At 43.5% G+C, this 20,438-nt stretch overlaps 1 protein-coding gene across 2 annotated transcripts in view; it reads left to right on the top strand.

Annotated features, from left to right (window-relative positions):
• The window catches only part of FAM47E (family with sequence similarity 47 member E), a 69,222-nt gene that overhangs the window by 1,757 nt on the left and 47,027 nt on the right, over window positions 1–20,438 (top strand). The window contains exon 1 of one of the 2 annotated variants that reach the window (XM_074039856.1): window positions 19,316–19,539. The exons of the other annotated variant lie outside the window; for it this stretch is intronic. The gene's annotated coding sequence lies outside the window, so the exon portion shown is untranslated. Of the gene's footprint in view, window positions 1–19,315; window positions 19,540–20,438 lie in introns of those variants that run through there. 2 annotated transcript variants of the gene reach the window in all.

Here is a 20,438-nt window from a genome sequence, read left to right as displayed (position 1 = left end):
GAGCCTTAAGTCACCCCTAAGTTCAGCTGCCCAGAGACTGCTGCAGAGAACATGGGAAAGACTCCGGGGAAAAGCCTTGAGTCTGTAGGAAGAGAAATGTCCCACCAGTCCCCAGCTGTCCCTAGCCTTTTGAGTCACAGGCCCTAGACATTATAGAGCGGAGGTGAGTGGTCCCTGCTGAGCCCTCCTCAAAATGCAAAATAAAGGATTGTTGTTGTTTAAGCCACTGAGTGTTGGTGTGGTATGTTACTCAGTAGATAACTGGAGCAGATGGTGAGGGCAGGACTGAAGCTGGGACATTTTGCAGCTACCAAAGCTCTTCAAGCAGCAGCCCCAGAGGACCAGTCCTGTGTTCAAATAGAACCTGGTGGGGTCCTGAATGATTCAACTGTCCCCAGCCTGATGGATGAGTGGTCTGCAGTCCTCAGGTGTCCACAATCGGCAGCCTTTCTCTTCCCCCAATCCTACGTCTTCTCTGCTGTTAAGTTCCAGTTAGTTACGTTAACTCTGCTCTGTGCCCCAGTTTGCTTAAGGAGCAATGCTAGCCCACAAACCCTCAGATGCCCCCCACCTAGGCACCTCCTGTAATCTATATGTCTTCTCCTTCCCTAACTAGAAAAAAGTATTTCGTAACTTGCCTGCCTGGGTACTTTGGCACTCAGAAATTCATGTTCACATTGGACTTCCACCCCCTACTCTCTGACTGCTACAATCAGTACCCACCCCTTCCACCCCGGAACCACCAATCCCAGGGTACTCTTCCTTTTCATTGTTCATTGAGGTCCCTTCTTGTCTCTTGTCTGGGCCACCAGGACAGTAATAGACTGTGGGGATGGAGAGATGGAGACAGATTTGATAAACGTATCACTTGTAGGAGAGTTTCTAAACAAGGGCTTTCAGCTCAAGTTGCCCTCAGTTTACCTTCCCTCTGAGGATCTCACTCTGTTTCCACTATGTCAGGTGGTTAGTAAGCCGCTTCCCCTTTAACACTCTGGACAAGCCGAATGAAAACCTCTAACTTGGTTCTTCTTAACACAGCTGAGACCAAACTAGCATTTTTTAAACATAAGACAAACATTAAACAAAAAGGACCTAATTACAGAAAATATAAACAGCTTTTAAGAAAATAATGTATATTCCCAAAATAGCAGTCTGTGATCCCACAGTAAACTCTGTCTTATCACAGAGGCTGGCACAGCTTTTCAGCAGCTGGCCTGGCTGTCTTTCTGTTCAGTTCCATCTTCTCTACCCACAGCTACGTGCAGAAGCTTTTGACACAAAGCCCCAAAATCCAGATTTAAGTTTCTCAATGCCCTGTGGGACTTCCTCCTCATTTCTGATCTACAGGACATGTCTACACTGCTAATTGGCATTGTTAGTTTATTGCCACAGGATCATCTCACCCTACAGGTGAGACATGCCCTCTCATCCAGGGAGTAGCCCCTGCTTGCCAGGCACTAATAACCCTGAACACACTCTGGAGGGGCAGACGGCTTGGGAAGGGGTTACTGCTCCCAGCATTTAGATAAGGAGGCTGATGCCAGGGCAGGGAGACAATCAGGAATCTTCCTGGTGACTTCTCTGCTATGTTGGATTTGTGTTCCCTCCAAATCTCATGTTGAAATTTGATCCCCAGTGTTGCAGGTGGGACCCAATGGGAGGTGTTTGGGTCCTGAGGAGAGATTGTTCATGAATGTATTAATGCCCTCCCTCAGGCATGAGTGAGTTGTCAGAGAGCTGGTTGTTGAAAAGAGCTGGCACCTCCTCTTTCTCTCTCTAGCTTCCTCTCTGCCCATGTGCCTCACACACGTGTGCTCCCTTTCTGCCTTCCCATGAGTGGAAGCAGCCTGAGGCCCTCACCCAATGCAGATACCTGTGCCGTGCGTCTTGTCCAGCCGGCAGGAACATGAGCCAAATAAACCTCTTTTCACTCCCCAATCTCAGGTGTTGTTACAGCAACACAAACAGACAAGGGTGGAAAATGAGGCTGATGCTGTGGCAAGGAGAAACGGTGACCTCTCTATACCTAAAATCAGAAGACTTTATCTGAGAAGAACAAGTACGCTTAATGAATGATTACTGGTGCCTGTTGAAATTATGCAGTCATTCAGGACTTAGAAAAAGAGCTTTCTTCACAGACTCTAAGGGCTATCATGGGGAAGCAAGAGGGCTCTTTGGGCTCTACTTTAAATTTAGAATGTCGATACTATACTCAAACAAGTTTAATGATGTAGTCATTATATATTTTTATGTTCAAAGTGTTAATGTGTTAAATATAAACATTTAAAATACACAACAGGCAGGGCACGGTGACTCATGCCTGTAATCCCAGCATTTTGGGAAGCCAAGGCAGGAGAATCACTTGAGCCCAGGAGTTTGAGATCAGTCAGGGCAATGTAGCAAGACTTCATCTCTACAAAAAAATAAGAAAATTAGCAGGGCATGGTTGCACCTGCTTATGGTCCCAGCTACTCGAGAGGCTGAGGTGGGAAGATCACTTGAGCCCAGAAGGTCAAGGCTGCAGTGAGCAGTGATTGTGTCACTGCACTCCAGCCTGGGCAACAGAGTGAGACCCTATCTCAATAAAATAAAACAAAAAATACGTCACAATGTTTATAACCCTGTATGGTAGATAATCTCCAAACAGGACTACCAACAATTCTTCCTGTTTTTGTAGGCTCATGCTGCTCTTCACGTCAAAGGTGGAGTCTGTTTCCTCCCTTTAATCTGGGCTGGCCCTGTGACCTGCTTTGACCAGTAGAATATGACAGAACCCATATGTGCCAGTGTCAGGTTTAGATCTGGCAGCTTCTTCGTTTGCCTTCTTGGGACCCAACTGCCATATCAGAAGCTCAGATTAGACCACTGAATGATAAGAGACCATGTAGGGAGGGACACTGGAGAATGAGAGGCCACATGGATGTCACAACTCCAACCAAGTTTCCAGATGAATACAATCTCATGTCCCACAGAACAGAGATAATGAGCTGTCCCTGCTGAGTCCTGTCCAAATTGCAGAACTGTGAGCAAATGAATGGCTGTATATCAAGCTACTAAGTTTTGGGGTGGTTTGTTATGCCATGAGAAATAACAGAAACAGTATTTTTATCACTTATTGATCATTTTAATATTCCAGGTGCCTAAAAATGAATGGAAATGGCCCTAGGCCTTGCCTACTTTGGGATAGGTCAGGCTCCAAGATACTTCTAAAAGTCTTGGCTTTCTTCTTATTGAAGGTGATCTATAAAATGTACCATCACACCCTAGTGATTTGACATATGTTACTCCTAAATGTTTGTAGAGCATCCTAAATCCTGAGCAATACAGGATCCATGAGAAAAAATTACTCTCTCCTCTCTCCTCCCCTACCTATCATCCCAAAGTTCTTACATTACAGAACTGCTTTATGCAGATAGGCTTACAGATCCCAGAGGAGAGCTCATATACCATTTATATTGTATCACAGGCACCTGTGCCAGGCCACAGGGCATCTCTGTGAAGTTACCCATGCCCCTGTGTGCTGCCTCCTCCGATCAAGAAGCCCTCAGGGCTTCCTCCTTATCATCTTTGCACCCCCAACTAGGGGAGCCTTTTCCAGTTTGTTTTGGTTTGGTTTGGTTTTTATTTTGTTTTGGGTTATGGGAAAATGAGAACTCCCCTCTTCAAATTCTTATTTTCCTTTTTGTTCCCCTAAGAATGCAGACCTTTTGAAACACAGAACTAGGAGGAGATATCCTATTTGCCTTCTTCTCTTCCCTTTCCTGAAAACACAAGCGTAGTGTTGCCTAACTAATAGAATGTGTGGTTGGAGGGTGAGAAGTCAGGAGAGCAAAGAGGAGAAAAATATAGTGGGCAGAAAGGGTGAATATGTCAGCAATGTTATCTGCTACTTGTACATATGCCAAGCACTATGCTAGACAGTGGGCTTCCATTACTTCATTTACTCCTCACAATGCCCTATGATGTAAACATTCTATCTTTATTTAAGGATAAGGAAACTGAGGCACACAGAGGTTGACTAAGTAGTCCAATGTTACAGGCCAGTAGGAAGCAAAGGTATTACTAAACGCAAGTCAGTCAGATGCTTTAGCCAGACTCTCAATCCCTTAGCCACTGCTTGGGACTTCTGGCCTCATGCTTATTGAAAGTAAAAGGAAAGCAGTGAAAACTGCAAAAAAAAAAAAAAAAAAAAAAAAAAAAAAAAAAAAAAAAAGCTATGGCATTGGAATACTCATGGTGACTTGGGCATCCAGGAGGGGCAAAGGTTGGAATTAGTGTGTGTGAGAGGGAATGCCTCTGCCTGAACCTGATGTTGAACTAGAATGGAGGGCCAGGAAGGAGTTGCCAGTCCGGTGGCCAAAAATATACTTTCCAATATATCCAATGTATATTCTGACATGAAATGTATTCTAATCTGTTCTCACTTGAGGTACTTTAATGGTACTTTCTAGAAGCAAATGAAGCTTGGGTTGGGTTTAAAGTCAGTGTGGCAAAGCCAGCATATTATGAAATATCAAGGCTGTCTGATTTCCTGCATGTTGTGAAATCAGGGCTAAATAAACAACACGAGAGGTCATAGTTATTCTTTAATGATGTGTTCCATGGGGAGAAGCTGTATAAACAAGAAAGCCAGGTTTACTCAGCATCTCTTTCTCAGGGGAGAAAGGGGGGATGGAGAGTGAAGATGGGACTGTCTGAGGGTAGAGGCAGACTTTGTCAGCCTGGAGTGGTGGGGAGAAGATATTTGACCAGAGATAGGGGTGCAGTGGTGGAATGGTGAAGGAGGGGCTTAGATATTAGACTATGAAAAGGGTAAAAATAAGCCCACCCCTCACCACTAACCTGGTCCCCACATGACTCCTAACCACTGCACTCACGACATATCCTGAGACTCTGAAATGATTACCCAGAAGCCTCCTATACTCATCAAACCTCAGAGAATACTACTATTCAGTTAACTTTACAACAGTTGTAAGCATTTCCAGTTCTTTCATAAATAAATACTATTTCTTATTAGTGTCAATGTAAAATGTTTCAGAATATTAATGAGTAGTGATTGCTTCAACCACACTGCAAGCTATCTTAAGCAGCACTGTTTCCACAATTTTGAATCAAACCAGAGGAGATAGAGATGCAAATCACAGTTCTTCAAAAAGTTAAACAGAATTATCGTATGACCTAGCAACTGTCTTCCTAGGTATCTAACCCCCAAAATTGAAGACAGGTACTCAAACAAATACTCGTAAACCAGTGTTCATAGCAGCATTGTTCACAATAGTCAAAAGGTGGAACCGACCCATATGTAATCAGACAATAATAGATACACAAAATATGTTATATACATACAATGGAAAATACTATTCAGCTATAAAAAGGAAAGAAATAGGCTGGGTGTGGTGGCTCATACCTGTAGTCCCAGTATTTTGGGAGACTGAGGCAGGAGGATTGCTTGGGGCCAGGAGTTCAAGACTAGCCTGGGCATCATAGCAAGACCCTATCTCTACAAAAAAATTAAAAATTAGATGGGCATGGTGGCATGCACCCATAGTCCCAGCTTACTTATAAGGTGAGATAGGAGGATTCCTCAAGTCCAGGAGTTCAAGGCTGCAGTGAGCTATCATTGTGCCACTGTACTCCAGCCTGTGACAGAGCTAGATCCTGTCTCTTAAAGAAAGAATGAAGTCCTGATACACGCTACTACAGTGCAGACTTCTTTTCTTTCTCATCTGCCATTTCTGATGTGAGTAATGGTCCCTCTTAGAATATGATCTTTTTAAAAATCAGTGATGGGAAAAGAATTCTAGAAAGTTCTGGCAGTTTTTTACCCAGGGAGAAATAAAAGGCATAACCAGTCATAGGTGCATTTTCTGTTACATAAGAAGAAAGATTGTAAAGAATGCCTCCAGGTGCTCACCTGGGGTCAGCTGGGACCACAGGGGCTTCTTCATTCTCTCAGCAGAGACAGCACATGCACTCAGCTTCCCCTGGGGATGGCAGCTTCCTTCTGGTCCTCTTTATTTCCCCATGGGAAACTGTACAACTCACAGGCCCCAAGGTCCCTAGTTGATTCCTAATCAACTCCTGTAGAGTCAGCTTCCTAAATCCAGACTGCCTGGCACCATGCAATCTACATATTCCCTTACGAACAAGGCCAGTTTCACATACCTGTCCACGGGAAGAAAAACCCATTGTTGCAGGGGAAGGGGACAGGCTTTCTCCTCTGGAACAGAACCATACAGCCCAGCAGCCTTCACCTGCTTCACTGATGGTAAGCTTGGGCGACCACTGCCTCACTGGTCCTGGCCTGGGGAGTTTTTCTTTTCCCCTCTAAAGCCTATTCCCCATTATTCCTCTTTTTTTGGCAGGGGCGGGGGGGGCGGCGTGGAGATGAAGTTTCGCTCTTGTTGCCCAGACTGGGGTGCAGTGGTAGAATCTCAGCTCACTGCAACCTCTGCCTCCTGGGTTCAAGCGGTTCTCCTGCCTCAGCCTCCTGAGTAGCTGGGATTACAGGGGCCTGGCACCACGTCTGGCTAATTTTTTGTATTTTTAGCAGAGACAGGGTCTCATCACGTTGGCCAGGCTGGTCTTGAACTCCTGACCTGTGATCCGCCCACCTCGGCCTCCCAAAGTGCTGGGATTATAGGCGTGAGCCACCATACCCAGCCTATTCCCCATCATTCTAAGCCAACTAATGCAAGAACAGAAAACAAAATACGTGTTATCACTTATGAGCTAAAGAGCTAAGCATCAAACATGCACAGACACAAAGACAGGAACAATTGACACTGGAGACTACTTGAAGGGGGATGTGGGTGAGGAGTGTGGGTTGAAAACCTACCTATTGGGTATCATGCTCACTACCTTGGTGACAGGATCCTTCACACACCAAACCTCAGCCACACGCAGTTTACCTGTGTAACAAACTTGCACATGTACCACCTGAACCTAAAATAAAAATCAAAGGAAAAAAATGCATATTCCTTAATCTATGCCACATGATGTTGTGGAATTCATCCCAAACTCTGTAACAATAGGTGACTACCATGAAGAGATCCACCTGGTGTACTAATATCTCTATATTAAACAACAAAAGGAAACTGCACATTTAAGAATGAGGACTACACAGAATTTCAGGGAGGCTGGGCAGGCCCAATCCTTTATCTGAAGAAAAATCTTAATATTCAGTGGTACAAAATAATACTTCTAAATTCAGTCTCCAATCCTTCCAGTGTCCAATTCATGAATATCTGGGCATCATCTTTCCTATCTTCTTTTTTTTTTTTGAGACCAAGTCTCACTCTGTTGCCCAGACTGGAGTGCAGTGGTATGATCTCAGCTCACTGCAACTTTCGTCTCCTGGGTTCAAGCAATCCTTGTGCCTCAGCCCCGCCAGTAGCTGGGACTATAGGCGTGAGCCACCACACCCAGCTAATTTTTGTATTTTTTAGTAGAGATGGGGTTTCACCATATTGGCCAGGCCAGTCTCAAACTCCTGACCTCAGGTGATCCACCTGCCTCGGCCTCCCAAAGTGCTGGGATTACAGGCGTGAGTCACCATCCACGGCCTTTTTCCTGTCTTCTCCTTAGTCCTTTTCTCTCCGCTGCTTCCACCAGCCCTATCCTAGAGGAGCCTCTCAAGTTCCAGGTAATTGCCAGAGGAGGGTTTTGGTCCTTTACATTCTTTCAGAGTCAACAGCACAAACCCATCCTTTGCTTGTCACTATTGAAGTTCTCTCAAACTCTATTTACTCTGTCTTAGCAAAAGGTAAATATTACTTGCTATATGCCAAGCTCTGTTCTAAGGACTTCACATCTATTAATTTTTCAAAGGTCTGGGTAGGGGAAGAAGACCCTGGTCATGGATATTTCTACTACGGAGGACTAGTAAGCCCCAGCTGAGTGCCTAGTTTAAGTCTTGGTCAGGCAAGAGTTCCAAGCTGAAGCTCAGAAGAAAGGCAGGTGGGAAGAGGCCCAGGTGAAGCCTTGTGCATGGGAATGGACCATGTAGGTGTTAGAATTCTCTGACAGGATCAGACCTTGACAGGTGGATGCATCAGACTAATGATAATTTCACACCTCTTCAAAGCCATATAATTGTTCAATATCAAAGGTGACGGCTGGTGGCAGATGTCAACCCTTGTCAGTCCAGCTCTGGGGGCATGTTTGTACACTGTTCAGTAAAACAGTCCTCCAGGTGTTAATGAAAACTACCCTCCTTGGAAGTACTTTATTTTAACCTCAGCTCATTTCTGCAAGTGGCTTAACCAAGTGTTCCCTCCAAACACATAGAGTGCTTGGCCTGTGGAAGGCTTTGGGAGACAGAATTGTCTCCTTGGTAAATTTCCAGTGAGTTTTGGGTAATCTGCATCCTGGGGAATGCTATGGCAGCCCACCCCTTATTGGGTCCTACTTAGCCAGAAGTCAAAATTTGGCTGGGTACTGTCAGAAGATAGCAGGATCCTGTATAATTCAGAATCAGAATCAGAATATGATGTGCATAATAATATTATCACAGCTGTCTTCATTATCACCACTCTCTTCCTCTAATCCCTTGCTACTCAAAGTGTGATCCCAAGACATTGCGTTGGAACCAGCTAGGAGCTTGTTAGAGATAGAGACTCTCAGGCCCTGGTCTGGGCCAATTGAACAAAATTTGCATTTGAACAAGAACAACCTATGACCCATGAGTAAAGTGTGAGAAGCATAGCAGGTTAGCCCATAGTCCCTCAAGGCCCAGTCACAGCCATGCTTTCCCATAACCCTCCTTCAAGGGACCTCATAACTGGTATTTGGACTCTCCACTCTGACTCCACCTCACTAAAAGGAGAGTGTCCCTGGCCTGCTTTCCACCCTCAGGATCTCCCTGGACTACTGAAGATCAGTATGTCTTGGGACATTCAGGCTTGATCTTTGGACTGCTACCCCTACCCCTGAGGGATGTGTGACACAGTCATGCCCTGTCTCCCCAGGTTCTGATGATGTTGGGGGAATGTAATTAAAAATAAAATATCCTGCCAAACCAGGAGACCTCCCCACAAACACAGAAGGGAAAGACAATTTATTATTGGATAGGTATTAAACCAGAATGTGACTTGCATCACAGGTAATCTGCTAAAGAGAAATCGTAGATTGCAAAATCAGAAAGAAATCTTACCCTTTTCTATATCTAGGCAGATACAGTCCATTACATACACGTTTTCATTGTCACACATAGTTCATCCTAAATTCACTGGATAATTGTGATGGCCATCTGTGTTACTGCCTTTATCCAAAGGAAAAATAAAACTTCTCATATCTTTATGAAGGAGGTAGTTTTGCAACTTAGAGCCAGGCACCTTAGAGTTAGGCTCCTGGCCTCCCACAGAAATGGAGAGAGGAGGGGCTGTCTTTCTTGATGATTACACTTCAAAGGGTTCACTCCCAAGTCCTTAAGAAAAACATTCCTGTGTTGTAAAGGTGGCAGAGACTTTTTTAAAGCTTTTAAGAAGCTTTACATACATCTTAAAAGGGCAGAGAAAGAATTTACAATTATAACTTTTTTTAAAAAATGCTTTTTTTATTTTATTGAGACAGGATCTCTCTCTGTCACTCAGGCAGAGTGCAGTGGCATGATCTCGGTTCACTGCAACCTCTGCCTCCCAGACTCAAGCAATTCTCCCAGGTCAGCCTTCCAAGTAACTGGGACTTCAGATGCACACCACTAGGCCCAGCTAATTTTTGTTCTTTTATTTAGTTATTTTTTATTTCAGTAGTTTTTGGGGAACAGGTGGTGTCTGGTTGCATGGAAAAGTTCTTTAGTGGAGATTTCTGAGTCTTTGTTGACTTTCTGTCTTGATGATCTGTCTAGTGCAGTCAGTGGAGTATTGAAGTCCCCCACTATTATTGAATTACCATCTATCTCATTTCTTAGGTCTAGTAATACATATTTTATAAATTTGGGAGCTCCAGTGTTAGGTGAATATATATTTAGGATTGTGGTATTTTCCTGTTGGACTGATCCTCTTGTCATTATATAATGTGCCGCCTCTTTGTCTTTTTAAACTGTTGTTGCTTTAAAGTCTGTTTTGTCTAATATAAGAATAGCTATTCCTGTTTGCTTTTGGTGTTCATTTGCCTGGAATATCTTTTCCTAGCCCGTTACATTAAGTTTACATGAATTCTTCTGCATTAGGTGAGTCTTTTGAAGATAGCAGATACCTGGTTGCTTGATTTTTATCCATTCTGCCATTATGTATCTTTTACGTGGAGCATTTAGGCCATTTACATTTAACTTTAGTATTGAGATTGTTGGAACCGAACTGTCGATTCCCTCCTGGGCAGGGGTCGCCGCGAAGGATCACCGACACGAGATTCACAGCAGAGAGTTATTTATTACTAGCGCGCTAGGGTCCCAAGCTCTAAGTTGGCCCTGGGACCCCGAGTGCTTGTTACAGGTTGTTTATATAGGCAAACACAAGTTCAAACACAGCTTAGGGCGCGAAATTCAAACAAAGCTTTAGGCGCGTGGTAATTGGGTCTAGCTATGGCCTGAGCAAGGTTTCTTGTTCTAATTGGTTAGAGCAGGACCTTATGAGGGTTTTTCCTGGAGTTGTTGATTCCGGGAACTTCGAGGCAGGGTGGGACCCCCGGAATTGGCAGGGTGGGACCCTATCAGGGTGGGACCCTATCGAGGCAGGGTGGGACCCTATCCGGAGCCACCTGGTGTTAATTAAGTTTTTTTATGAGGCCTAGTTTCTAAGTTTTATGAGGCCTAGTTTCAAGATGTAAGGTACTTTTTTATTCATTGTGCTAGTTGGTGCCTGAATACCATTTTTTTTTCGTTGTGTTGTTGTTTTATAGGCCCTGAGAGAATTATGCTTTAAGGAGGTTCTGTTTTGTCTGCTTTGAGGTTTTATTTCAAGATTTAAAATCCCAGCTGGGTGCGGTGGCTCACACCTGTCATCCCAGCACTTGGGGAGGCCGAAGTGGGGGCAGATCATTTGAGGTCAGGAGTTAAGAGACCAGCCTGGCCAACATGGTGAAACGCCATCTCTACTAAAATACAAAAATTAGCTGGGCGTGGTAGTGTGTGCCTGTAATCCCAGCTACTCAGGAGGTGGAGGCAGGAGAATCACTTGAACCCAGAAGGTGGAGGTTACAGTGAGCTGAGATTGTGCCGCTGCACTCCAGCCTGGGTGATGGAGTAAGCCTCCATCTAAAAAAAGAAAAAAAATTAGAATTCCGTTTAGCATTTCTTGTAGTGCTGGCTTGTGGCAAATTAGTCTCAGCATTTATTTGTCTGAAAAATACTTTGTCTCTTATTTATTTATGAAGTTTAGTTTTACTGGATAAACTATTCTTGGCTGCCAATTATTTTGCTTAAGGAGGCTAAAGACACTACCCCAATCCCTTCTGGCTTGTAGAGATTCTGTTGAGAAATCTGCTATTAATCTGATAGATTTTCCTTTATAGGTTACATGATGCTTTTGCCTCATAGCTCTTAAGATCCTTTCCTTCATCTTGATGTTAGATAACTTGATGACTATGTGCCCAGGTAATGATCTTTTTGTGATGAATTTCCTGGGTGTTCCTTGAGCTTCTTGTATTTGGATATCAGGATCTCCAGCAAGGCCAAGGAATCCCTCAAATAAATTTTCCGAACTTTTAGATTTCTCTTGTTCCACAGGAACACCAATTATTCTGGCTGTTTAACATAATCCCTAATTTCATAGAAGCTTTATTCATTTTTAAATTATTTTTTCTTTGTCTCTGTCAGATTGGGTTAATTCAAAAGCTTTGCTTTTAAGCTCTGAAATTCTTCTACTTGTTCTAGTCTATTCTTGACACTTTCCAGTGCACTTTATATTTTTCTAAGTGTGTCTTTGATTTCCAGAAGTTGTGATTGTTTTTTCTTTATGACGTCTGTTTCTCTGCAAAATTGTTCATCCATATCCTGTATTGTTTTTTAAATTTCTTTATGTTGGTTTTCACTTTTCTCTGGTATCTCCTTGAGTAGCCTTAATAATCAACCTTCTGACTTCTTCATCTGGCAGTTCAGAGATGATTTACTTGGTTTGGATCCATTGCTAGGGAGCTAGTGTGGTCTTTTGTGGGGTGTTATAGGACCTTGTTTTGTCATATTACCAGAATTACTTTTCTGATTCCTTCTCATTTGGGTAGACTGTTTCAGTGGAAAAAGCTGGAATGCAAGGCCGCTGTTCAGATTCTTCTGTCTTACAAGATGATCCCTTGATGTGGTATGCTCTCCCTTCCCCTAGGGATGTGGCTTTCTGGGAGCTGAACTGAATGATTATTATTGCTCTTCTGGGTCCAGCCACCCAGTGGGGCTCCAGGCTCCAGGCTGGTGCTGAGAAATACCTGATTCCTATGATGTGATCTGTCTTCAGGTTTCCCAGCTGTGCATACCAGCACCTGCTCTGATGGAGGTGTCAGGGGAGTGAAGTAGACTCTGTGAGAGTCCTTGGTTGTAGATATGTTTAGTGTGCTGGCTTTCTTGAATGCTGGTTATGCTAGCAGTGAAGTTTTTATGTGGACAGACCCAGGCCCTCTGGTTAGCCAGGATGTTGCAGGCAGTGGAATTAGGTGTTGTTTTCTCCTCCCTTGGAGCAGGGTTATTCTGTCATTAATTGCTATAATGTCCCGAGTTGGATGGCCTCCAGCCAGGAGGTGGTGCTTTCAAGAGAGCACCAGCTAGTATAGTAGAATGGGGATATTAGCTTGCCCTAAGTTGGCCAGGATATGTATTTGGGGTTCTCAGGTAATGGTCAGGGCCATGAAGCTCCCAAAAGTTTATGTCTTTTGTGATTGGCTGTTGGGATGGGTAGAGAAAAACCAGGAGGTGGGTGCAGGGTTAGACAAGTCTAAGCTCAGACTCTCCTTGGGCAAGGCTTGCTGTGGCCACTGTAGGGGATGCAGGGTGGTTTTTGGGCCAATGGGGTTATGTTCCAGAGGGGATTATGGCCACCTCTGTCACTAAGAAAGTGAGGGAAAGCCAGTAACAATAGGCCTAACCCAACTCTCACACAGTTGGTGAGGCTGGTCTTGCTCCCTCTGTGCCCTCCTAACAGTGGCAAATTAATCTCCAGGAAGCCTGTGGGAGAACTCAGACCTTGCCCCAGGCTATACGCTTCCCTGCTGAGAAAGCAAGCATGACTTTCAGGCCTCACCTGCCCCTCCCTGTCTGTCCATTCGGTGGGCCATGGCTCCTGTGCTCCTTTCTGCAGCAGTTCCTGTTCAATGCCTGGATTCTGCTCAAGACAGTTTATGCCCAGTAAAATTATTACGAAGTTCAGTTGGAAGCTTCCCTTCTCTTCCTAGTAGATACCTGGGGTATGTGAGGGAGAGAGGAAAGAGCGTCGTCCTCTTTCCTTCTTCTGTCCTTCTGTCCCCGAGTCCTGACAACCTTGGCAGTCAGCACCATGGGTGTTAAAACAACTTACACTCATGAAGCAGGGGGTCTAGGGGATGAAAATCATCCACTCTTACCCACATATACCCTATCTCCCTTACTGTCAGTAGCCTTGAATTCCCTAGACCTCATTTATGCCATCGATACTAACGTAGCCTTTATCCATGAAACAGGAAGCTTGGGCTTGGCTTAATTGGCAGAAATCAGCCATGCTCACCTGTGCCATGCCTTTTAACTGCCTCTGGATCCCTTAGATCCAGTTTTCTTTCCCAGGGCTTTGACCCAAAGCTTGGAATTGAGTTTGGGACAAAAATGTGTCTCAGGGGAGTTGCATGGACTCCTTATCATAAGCTGAATGCTAAGGTGAAACTGTAGAACTGAGTCCTCCTCCAATAAGGGAGAAGAAAGGATGTCTTGTGACACACCCAGATAACTGATAACTAAAGTTACACTTACTTAGATTTGGGTGGATGATGCTTGGCTTTGGTTAGCTCCCTTGGTCTTATTTTCCCAAAAGGAAACGTCCAAGTGATGGGCATCCTATTTATTCCCATCACCTGGCAGGGTTTGCAGGATAATTCCTCAGAACTAGAATATTGATCCAGATTTTCACATTACCCATCCCTCTTATTCTTTCTGAGCTGCAGTTGGAGACTGCTGGTTGGTAGACAGGAATGAGCAGGATTAGTCTTAAAATGTAGGTAAAAACTTAAAAACAATTAGTGAGTTCATAATGTAATGACAAATATATGATAGGTTTTGAAACATGATTTCTCATTCGCCAGTCCTCATTTTTGTTAAAAACAAACAAACAAATCATGATAGGACTGAGTTGTTTGCAAAATAGACTTTACAGTTGTATACTTGGCCTGATTATTTGCATAAAATACAGCAAGAATTATTATTTCTACATAGGCCTTTTGGATTGGCTTTGATGGAAGTTTGTTCCACAAGGAATCAGATAAGACCTTTTAAAGCTGAGCCCAGCCATGGGTTTATCTTCAAATACCTGTGAGTTTGGTGATCCTCTCCTCTTACGGTTCCAAGATAAACTTGGAGTTCCTGGACCTGTTAAAAGTGGCATTCTTTACTGACCATAGGAACCCTGTGCAGGCACTGTGTAAACAAGGGTATGAGGCCAGTTTCCCCACTGGGCTTTTATCGGCGCTGCAAATCAAGTTTGACTCCTTAAAGTAAAGCATACCCTTCCAGTCAAAGACTTGGTAAAGTAACCAGTTTTTCCAATTGTGGCCTGTTGCAAGAGAGAAATGGATTCTTATTGCACTGATGTAAACAACTATATTGCCGTAAGTCACGAATACTCACAGATAGTTTTCAAATTTTAGAGGAAACAGAGAGAAACAAACATGCTCCAAATTTTGGTTACAGAAGTGTACTTTGCTTAATTATTAAAGGCCATAAATAGTTCAAAATAAGTTTCCTTGACTCTGAGAAACAAAACAAGGATGAGCAATATTCCAAGCAAAAGTAAAAAAGATTTGCTTTAGTTTTCTGAGTTCCGTTCATTCAGTTAATTCTTGCTTTGGTTGATATTCATGAACATTTCAGCTCTTCATGAGTTCTGTACATTTTCCTTTATTCCAATGTCACAATCTCCAAAGTTATCACAAGCCTGTATTTGAGAGCACCTGTTAAAGTTCTATGGCTTATAAATCATCTCTTGAAAAGGATTAAAACAAGACAACAATTGTCTGTGAATAGCAAAATGTCCAGGGTAGTTACATTTAGAAACACAACTGACAAAGGAGTTTGGTTTTCTCTGTGGTTTACAATAAGTTAACCTAACAACCTTAATTATATTGGTAGCATAACTTAGACATTAGAATTTTGGAAAATCCCACATAGTTTTGGAACATGTATTAATATCATTCACAAAAATATAACCTAAAGAAGATTGAACATCATTTTGACAATTTCACTTACCTAAACATGTCAAATCATCCCGTTTACCTCTCTTTTCTGGATGTCTCAGGGGCCCTCTGGACTATCTAAAAGCCAGGTGTCAGGAAAGACAATTTTGAAACTTAAGTTTGATTTTTAGAAGGCTGTTAAATATGTTTAAAGCACTTGATATTATGAAACAGCGTTCCAGATTACTATAAACAATTTTGCCAAAATGATGACTCAGAAATTTTAAAGAAGCAAAAACCTTTTGTAACCCTTTTGAATTTAGTTAATGTGGTCACAGAAAGAACTTCTTCTGCAAGATTAATTTCCATAATTGTTGCACCACTTGCTTGAACCTTCAGCTTTTCCTATCTAACTCAAAACAATCCTTTAACCCTAGGCAAAAATTTACATTTCCATGCCTCCTTATAACCTTTTACTTAAAAACCACATTGTTCTTACACACCTTGCATGTAAATCTATTTCCAGTAGTCTCAATTACATGTTGTAATGGTAACTCCTAGAATTTTTAACGTTAATTTAAAACCTGTTAAGTTGTTCTAATTGTGTGCTAACTGCAGCCAAATTTTGCCTTCTTAATTAAGGGTGTGGTTAGTTCCATATGACCCCAAGGCCTTACCAGCTGTGAAGCCAGCAAGTCATATTTTTCACAACCCAAAAAGCAGTTTGTAACCATAAAACATTTAGCAAACCTTGCATCTGACCTGCATTATGCCGCCCACTTATTTACATTTTAACGACATCTGCTTTTTACCAATAATCTTTAAGGTTGCTTTTATTTCTCAAAGATTAAAGTCACGTGTACTGAAAGGCATCACAGCTTTTATCTTCCCTTAAAAAAATTAGATGTGAGCACTTGTCTTTCTTCAGGCCAAATTAATTAGAGTTCTTTTTACAGACATCACACACACACACACACACACACGCACACGCACACACATAACTGCACAGAAAACCCAGTCCCGGGTGGGGTTCTTTAAGAGGCAGGGCTAGGAAAACATCCAGCTATCAAACCAGAGCGGGCTCATTCCCTAAGGCAGGATTGCTCAACAAAGCCCTATCAAGGAGTTACAGGCAATGCCCCTAAGATGTAAAACAGGAGGAAGGCTTCATTTCAGAACTAAAACTTTGCAGATAATACAAACAGTGACGGTTGAGGGGGCGGCTGGTTTACTAAAGCGTCTTCTAAAAGGAAAAAAACTTTAAAAGTTACTACTGATGGGGTGGAGAACAGGAAAGATAAAAAGTTTAAAAAATGTCTCGGGAAGAACCTCTTTTTCTTATGCAAGTGGTTCCTTCACCAGGGAGACAAGTTTAATCGCTGCCGGTCAGAGCTGGCCTTTCTGGCCCAGGGAGGAGGAGACTCCATGGGCGTGTCGCAAAAAACACCAGCCAGCTGCCCGCCGCACCTTGGGCCCTGTGTCCCAGCCCGGGAGGGAGGGGAGAGTGGAGGGGAGTCGCTGCTCTGGTTCATCCCGAAAAAGGAAAGAAAAGGCCATGAAAAGGCTGGGGAGCGATGGGGGGTGCGGGCGTGATTTCTCCCACTCTCAGAAGTCTGAGGATGAAAAGATTTAGGAGCCACAGTGACAGGTTTTGAGTCCTCATTTCACTCACCGCTTCTTGAGCCCCATGTTGAGGGTCAAAAATGTTTCAGGACTTTTCCTCAGTGAAGCTAAAGATGACCTTCTTTGTCCCACAGCCACAAAAATTCAGGCTTGCAGACAATTTGAATGGTGAGTAAGACAGAGTTTTATTGAGTGAAAAGGAGTTAACAGGGACTCTTTCTAGGCCAGAGTCCCTGCTAGAACGCTTCCTGCTTGACCATTCTAATCCCAGGTTCCACACAGGAAGTGAAGGAAGTTTGAAGCCTCCTGGCTGCAAACAGCGTGAACTTCGCGAGGCTCCACCCCAGAGCGCATGTCGGTTGGAGATTTTCCGGGGACCCACTTCCCACCTGGCTGTCTCACCAGCACTTTAGCAGGTCAAGGTGAGAGGATCACTTAAACCAGGAATTCAAGACCTGACTGGGCAATATAGTAACACCTTTATCTCTACGGAAGGGAAAAAAATGCTAGCCGGGCATGGCTGTGTGTGCCTGTAGCTCTAGGTACTGAAGACACTGAGGTGGGAAGGTAAGTTGAGCCCAGGAGTTTGAGGCTGCAGTGATGCAGCCAGCTAGGATTGTACCACTGCATTCTAGCCTGGGAAATAGAGCTAGACCCTGTCTCTCAAACAAAATTTTTCTTTGCCTTATTTAAATAGTGAAATTAAAGTAAGATAGTAGGGACAGGGTGGGGACCAGCAGCCCCTCCTGAAAAATAAAAATAAAAATAAATTGGTCGGGCGCGATGGCTCACGCCTGTAATCCCAGCACTCTGGGAGGCCGAGGTGGGCGGATCACGAGGTCAGGAGATCGAGACCATCCTGGCTAACACGATGAAATGCCGTCTCTACTAAAAAATACAAAAAAATTAGCTGGGCCTGGTGGCGAGCGCCTGTAGTCCCAGCCACTCCGGAGACTGAGTCGGGAGAATGGCCTGAACCCAGGAGGCGGAGCTTGCAGTGAGCTGAGATCGCACCACTGCACTCCAGCCTGGGCGACAGAGGGAGACTCTGTCTCAAAAAAATAAATAAAAATAAAAATAAATTAAGATAAGTTTCATTTTGGAAAATATATTTAAAAATATAATTCTAAGCTACCTGTCCTCACTAAAACTAAGGTGGGGATTAGAAGGAGTTTGGAGGAGAAGCCTCCTATGCCAGGGACAGCAGTAGGCACTCTCCATATTTTACCTCCTTTACAACTGTGGGAGCTAGGAATTATTATCCCCATTTTACATTTGAAAAAACCTGGAAAAACCTCAGATAATAATTAGCTTCTCCAAGATCATGAAGGTAGGAACTAAGCACAGATAGATTCCCAGTTAAGGGCTCAAGAGAGATCAACCTGTTAAGAGAAAAGAAGGTGTTTTTCATGTTCATATTACCACCTTAAGACCATATGCTGCTGTTTCACAAAGGAGACCCACAAATCACTGAAATTCATTGACTAGTTCTAGATCGATTCTCCATTTCAGAAATCCTCTGCATTATAACACTAATATTTACTGGGAACTTAACTACATGCTAGGCATGTTCTAAGCACTCTGTATGTGATAATCAATTTAATCCTCACACAATCTGATGAGGTAAGTGCTATTAGTATCCTCATTTTAGCAGATGGGACCCCAAGGCACAGAGAAGTTAGATAACTTTCCCCAGGTTGCACAGCTAGTAAACAGTAGAGCTAGGATTCGTTCCTGGCAGACTGGTGCCAATGTCATACTCTTACCTGTCTTTTATAACCTCTGGCACCAGAGCAAAGTATAACAACTGGTTTGAATTTTTTACATATTAGAAGTGGCTTGGAGAGATTAAAGAACATTTTTTGTTTTTTTTTTTTGGTTGTCCCCACCCAACAGAAACCTGTCAAACTGGTTATTCAGGTTTAAGTCACTTTATAGTTCTCACAAGAATGTTAAAGGAAAATAATGAAAACAAACAGATGTTAAATGATTCATTCCAGTATACACTCAATTATCTAAGTTCCTTTGCTTTTGTAGCAATCCAGATGTCTTTGGACTTTGACCAAGTCTGAAACTTTTTCATATTGTATTTATTTCAAATAATGAGATTGAAACTAGGCCTCATAATTCCTAAGCCTCATAAAATTTAAAAAGCTTGGCCATCATGAAACTTAAACCCCAGATGGCCACGGATAGCCCCCCGATGTTCCCAGAACCCAAACAGAAAGACAATTCCGGGAAATAGCCTCATGGGGTCCCACCCTGATAGACTCATGGGGTCCCACCCTGCCTCAATGTCCCCGATGTTCCCGGAATCAGCAATTCCAGGAAAGAACCTCCTAAGGTCCCGCCCCAACCAATCAGAACAAGATACCTTGCTCAGGCCATAGACAGACCCAATTACCACGCGCCTAAAGCTTTGTTTGAATTTCGCGCCCTAAGCTGTGTTTAAACTTGTGTTTGCCTATATAAACAACCTGTAACAAGCACTCGGGGTCCCAGGGCCAACTTAGAGCTTGGGACCCTAGCGCGCTAGTAATAAACAACTCTCTGCTGTGAATCTCGTGTCGGTGATCCTTCGCCGCGACCCCTGCCCAGGAGAGAATCGACAGTTCGGTTCCAACGAGATGATCAAAGGTAATTTGTGAAAAACACAGGATAAAAACTGCAGCAGCCTGGTAGAACCCACATCTAGGTTGTTGATGAAAAGAATCAAACTCTGTAAAATATTTGAAGAGATATATTCTGAGTCAAATATGAGTGGCTCTGGCCTATAACCCAGCCCTCAAGAGATCCTGAGAACATGCGCCCAAGGTGGTTGGGGTGCAGCTTAGAACATTTTTGGGAGACATTTACATTTTAGAGAGACATGAGACTTCAATCAAATACATTTAAGAAATGCATTGGTTTGGTCCAGAAAGGTGAAACAACGGAAAGTGGTGGGGTAGGGTGTTGGGGGGTGGGGTGGGGGTCGGGGCTTCTTAAAGGTGGGTTTAAAAAATTTCTGGTTGACAACTGGTTGTTTATCTAAAGACCTGGGATCAGTAGAAAGGAAATGTCTGGATTGAGACAAAGGATTGTGGAGACTAAAGTTCTTATTTGCAGAGGAAGCCTTCAGGTAGTAGGCTTCAGAGAGAATAGGTTGTAAAATATGTTTCTTTTTTTTTTCTTTTGAGACGGAGTTACACTCTGTCACCCAGGCTGGAGTGCAGTGGCATGATCTCGGCTCACTGCAAGCTCCGCCTCCCAGGTTCACCATTCTCCTGCCTCAGCCTCCCCAGTAGCTGGGACTATAGATGCCTGCCACCACACGCGGCTAATTTTTTGTGTTTTTAGTAGAGACGGGGTTTCACTGTGTTAGCCAGGATGGTCTCGATCTCCTGACCTCGTGATCCGCCCACCTCGGCCTCCCAAAGTGCTGGGATTACAGGTGTGAGCCACTGCGCCCGGCTGTAAAATGTTTCTTATCAGATTTAAAGTCTGTGTTGATGTTAATGCTGGAATGGTATAATCTGGCATGTCCAACCCCACTTCCC

This window comes from Macaca fascicularis, chromosome 5 (assembly GCF_037993035.2).
Source record: "Macaca fascicularis isolate 582-1 chromosome 5, T2T-MFA8v1.1".
Lineage (NCBI taxonomy): Eukaryota > Metazoa > Chordata > Mammalia > Primates > Cercopithecidae > Macaca > Macaca fascicularis.
The sequence above is the reverse complement of the archived record's forward strand: the minus strand, read 5'-3'. Positions and strand labels throughout refer to the sequence as shown.